This window comes from Eurosta solidaginis, chromosome 3, assembly GCF_040869045.1.
Source record: "Eurosta solidaginis isolate ZX-2024a chromosome 3, ASM4086904v1, whole genome shotgun sequence".
NCBI lineage: Eukaryota > Metazoa > Arthropoda > Insecta > Diptera > Tephritidae > Eurosta > Eurosta solidaginis.
In genome coordinates, this window is record NC_090321.1 from 45,676,554 (window position 1) to 45,682,214 (window position 5,661).

Here is a 5,661-nt window from a genome sequence, read left to right on the forward strand (position 1 = left end):
GTAAACCCAACTTCCCTTTGGTCCAACCCTGTTGAGACTGATAGTTTCCTTGGAGTCTCGTTGAGAACTTTTATGACAATTTGTGAGTGGTCGCACCCATTTAATGTGGCAAAGAAGTACTGTTAACACATCAAAAACAAATTGACAATGAAGCCATCTCTTTCGAGTAAAGCGGTATCTTCGTTGGAAAGTTGGCAATGAAGTTCGAAGAGAAATTTGAATCTGTACTTGTATTAAAATTGTGGAATTGTATCATATATCCGGCGGTGTTACAACGTAGAGAACACGATGTAGCGGATTATTTGTGCTTAGGTTAGAATGATAGTGGAACTAACGGTTGAAAAGTGTTTAGATAGACATTGTATCTTACCAAGGCATGACCTTGTGATTGTACACGGTAGTGCAAGTTAATTTCTTACCAACAATTGACACTGCAGTGTTTGGCCTTTTTTTGCCTTTTCGTTGGGCCGCTGATAACGCAATTTGATCTGTGAGGCAGAGCCTTACATGGCAAATACTCACGTTAAGCATATATACTATGCGAGCTCTATCGTCTTTTTCTTTCAGGCAGTGCTTGTTTGCAACTTTCTGATTTTCGGTGGCGAACTTTGCAGGCCAAAACCTCCACCTAGATCATATTTTGTAATTGCGAGAATTTAAATCTGGACTTCTGAGGCATCATGCCGTTAACCGAAATAAAAGGGACGGAATACTCTTAATCGATATGAAGCTCTAATCTGTGATGGCAAATCAGTTACGAGAACCTACTTTGAAATCAAAAAGTTTGTGCTATAGTTTTTTTTTTCAAAGCAATATATTTTGGCGAATGTTGACATTAGTAAATAATCGCAACAACAAAACACAGCAAGCAGCGGCACTTAAGTACTAGGCAACGAAGTGATATCTCACACACACACATGTAGTCATCAGCCGAAGTAGATACTCACACATACACACACATATGGCTAGTATAATAGAATAAACTATAAATATACATGTATATAGCTGGTAACCAAGCATGAGATATAAGTGTTCGCGAAAACCGAGAGTATAAAAGCAGCGCAATCGATTTGATTTTAATACGCTATAAGTTGCGAAGTGAAGTATAAATGTGAAGTATAATTGTACTACCCCAAAGTAGTCTAATGAATACCATTTTGCAATACAGAATATTGGAGTTTATTATTCGACAGTTAAGCGATTCGAACGTTAGCAGTAGGTTTCAAATAAGTGGAGTTCCCCAAAACTCGGTACAGTATATTAACGATTTTCGCTGTTTAAAATTTACAACATTTAGTTTTGCTCAGTTAAAAATTATTGAACATGCACACTAAAGTAATAATAGAACCTTAAATTCGTAGCATTCACAAAGTGTCATAACACGTCAAATTGTCGCCAATAATAACCTTTCGACATTAAGACTATAGCGCATGCGACGACACTTTGTGAATACCCGAAATATTAAACACGCGCTATAAGCTCGTGTTGTGGGGGGTAAAGTGGGCGTGCGTGTGCAGTTGAAAAAATTCTTTTATAACATAAACAGTGTCACAGATTGTTTTTCTTTGTTTTACTAATTTAACTATTTTAAGTTCGACAACTTCGAGGGGTGTTTATATTAAACATGTGCGTATGTAGATATAGAGCTTTATAACGTTAATTGCATGTTTTGTTTCAGTTGTTATTTGTTTTTAATTGTTTTATCTTCCTCATGTTTTTAATTTATTTACGTTAACGCTTAAAAACATTGTGGCCTGCGTGTGTTTAACTGTAATGAAATACTAATTTTTTTCACAGTTGAATTTTAGCCATATTTTTGTTAGTAATTATTACGGCGGCCACCGTGGTGTGATGGTAGCGTGCTCCGCCTATCACACCGTATGCCGTGGGTTCAACTCCCGGGCAAAGCAACATCAAAATTTTAGAAGTAAGATTTTTCAATTAGAAGAAAATTTTTCTAAGCGGGGTCGCCCCTCGGCAGTGTCTGGCAAGCGCTCCGATTGTATTTCTGGCATGAAAACCTCTCAGTGAAAACTCATCTGCCTTGCAGATGCCGTTCGGAGTCGGCATAAAACATGTAGGTCCCGTCCGGCCAATTTGTAGGGAAAAAACAAGAGGAGCACGACGCAATTTGGAAGAGAAGCTCGGCCTTAGATCTCTTCGGAGGTTATCGCGCCTTACATTTATTTATTTATTTATTTTTTTAATTATTATGTTTGTTGGTTTTTGTAACTTTGTTATTGATTTTTGTATTTGTTTTTTGTTGTAAAAATTGTTTATTTATATTTTATAATTATTGTTTACTCCTTGTTATTTGTAGAATAATAAACGAAAAATAAACACAATTTCTGACATAATCGAGCCTTTAAAACTTGTTTACAAGAAACAAAGTAATCACACATGTACAAAACAGACAAGCACACAACAACAAAAAAACACAAAACGATTAACGCACCAAAACAACAAACCCACAAAGAAGGTCAAACGGCTAAAATTACGGACCTTCACCTGCCACAGTCAGCTACACAAATTGATCAGTAAAAACCACCCTCGGTTCTGAATGAACACACAGTACATACATATGACTAAATATACACAAGCATAAATTTTGACAATACCTGCTCATGTACCTACGAACTATAAATTCAGAACAAACGACAACAACACATGAGAACGAAAATCGACACTGATGATGGCACTACGCAAAAACCGGTTTGTCTCGAAGCCAAATTTAACAAGGGATGACGGAAAATCATTCTTATAACATTAAACGAACAATTCTTGTCTTTTTGTACGTTTGTATAGCAGAACGATCTCGGGAACGGCTGAACCGATTTAAATGAAATTTGACACAGGGATAAGACTTCTAAGACTTTCTACGTATGTGTTGCTACTCATAATGTTTCACGAGATTGCCACCTATTCGAAATTAAAAAAAAAACGCATGAGATATGCCGATATGGGTATCACACGAAACGTATTTCACTCCGCATTACAAGATGGACATTTTTGAGTAGGATTGCCTTTTAGGGTTGGGGTAGTTTGATGAAATAGTACTCTACTTACTCATATTCTACTAAAGCTTTAAAGGAGAACATTAAAGTTAAAAATCTTCGTAAAAAATCTTACATATGATTCGACTTAATTGTCTTAATTTCACACACTCTAATAAAATTGAAATGCAATATCAAGGCACCGTATTTTTGGCAAATATGAAATGAATAATTGCAATTTCTCACAGACTAATATTAGAAAAATATCTCACCATAGCAAAAAGATATCTTACCATAGTAATTTGCTACCGTTGAACACCAGTTCAATTCAATTTGACGACATCTAACCACTTAACTACTTACCCACAGATAGCGCTTAGGAAGTAAGTTGACATTTAATTAAACTAACTGATAGTTGTCATTCGTGAAATTTACAATAACAAAATTTTGAGACTTTCATAGTGTATAACTAAAAAAATTTTTGAAATTAATAATTCTATTTTTAAGGAAATTAAATATTGGTATGTAAAAATATATAATATACTAGCAGACCCGGCAGACGTTGTTCTGCCCCAAATTTGGCCTATCTGCATACATTGTAATAAGCCTTTTCCGTCTAACTCTGCCCTAACCCTCTACAATTTTTCCTAATATTTTTATTCACTCCTCCCTCCGTATTTTTCGCTTCATCTCCATCTTCGCCTCATTATATCTCTTTCTCAGTCTCCTTCTCTCTTTTCTCTTCTCTCAAGTTTTTCTCATTCTTCTTCATCTCTTATTGCCAGTCCCAGAGGGTGGTATGTATTTTGTTCCAGTCCCATTCCGAGTTTCAGTCCCAGTCCCACTCCGAGTCTCAGTCTCAGTCCCAGTCCTAGTCCTAATCCCAGTCTCAGTCCGTCTCTGGTTTACTTTCCGGAAAAAAGCATCGTAAATACTAATATAGGCAAATTTATATTCGAAATTTCAGGCAAATCGAATAGGACGTATGTAAATAGGTGTGTGGGTATTATTAGTTCTTGTCTTTATTTCGGCTTCGCATGCATATTTATCACTTTTGCCAGGTTGATCGAACTAAATCGAATATCACAATGAACTTTAGAGCTCTCACAAACAGCTTGTGAAGACCCCAAAGTGCAGGCGTTTTGGGACTCCACAAATATTTTATAAACTTGAATACTTTAAGCTTATACACATTTTTTCTGAATTGTACCTTTGAATTGTATATTTTAATTTTATAACATGAAGTACAACCATATTAATTTAAACTATATACAATATAAGTTCTATATAGTATACACCTAGTATAAATTACTTGAAGTTTTAGGCGAATACTTTTGGCACAGCCTATAGGCAGTCATGAACATACATATGTACACATAGATAAGGAATGTGAAAAAGCACAGCAAGAACATTATTGTTGTAAAGCCAATAGATTATTGCTAAGCAGCGGCGACCGACTACCAAAATCGTATAAAAGGAGCGGCCACTACCAAACAAAAGTTAGTTAGGGGCTGACCAGCCAAAGAGTAGGCATATAGTGGGACGCGTAGCGACCACTACGGAGCAACTGGTAGTGACCACTCAGGTTGCTTAAGTTACGTATATTATAAGGCAGGAAAGTATAGGTATATAGTGGTATGCGTAGCGACCACTACGGAACAACTGGCAGTGACCACTCAGGTTGTTTTTCGAGTTAAGAATATATAGGCATATAGTGGGACGCGTAGCGACCATTACGGAAAATCCATACCCTAATAAGAACCGAATAAATAAATTGGATATTTTAATTTAACATAGAGGAATTATTTTCTTTGTAAGGGAACCCACCGACCGAGTTATACCCTGGCTATAGACCCGGACGACCGGGGTTCGTTACAAGCTTTCATTTGATATCCATAATACACACACATTCTAGGGGTATCCGGGACCATGTTTTGGGCTATATCTCGAGATCCTAGCCTCCCAGTTGTATGAAAATTATCCTGTACTATAGCACTCATCAACAGTTTCATTTGATATCCATATTATATTGTAACGAATTTACTTGCAAATCCTCTTATTTGCAATCCTCTGCTAAGTTCGAATCACTAAACTGTTGAATAAATAACTCCAATATTGAATAATGGAAAAATGGCCTTTATTAAAGTACTTCACAATAACACTTATACTTTGCTACTCGCTGGCTTAATAACCAAACTGATTGATAACTCAAATGAAACTCTACTATTCAAAATAATACTGCTATAGCTCGCTAGATAGCGCTTAATCCAAATCTCAAATCAAACTGAATTACTTCTTACTCGCCTGCACCGCTTTTATAGTTTACGCTGCATACTTCTAGGCTCTTCGATTTCCAGAAGTTACTAGTTGTTTCGGCTACAAAATCGCCAGCCACAACTACGTGCACAAATTATTGCTCTCTCTTGTGACAACTCAGATAAGGTATATGCATGTGTTTGTAGTTTACAGTCTCCCTCACACACATAAGCGTATAAGTAAATTCATCTGTGTGTGACATCTCATCTCTCGCTGCCTTGTATGTAAATGTTGCTCGTCGGAATGTGTACATATGTGTAGACGCAATTATTGATTCGTTTATGTAGATACATAATGATTGAATTATTGATGTGAATTCACGTCACTGCTTAGCATCGGCCTGGAGATGGCA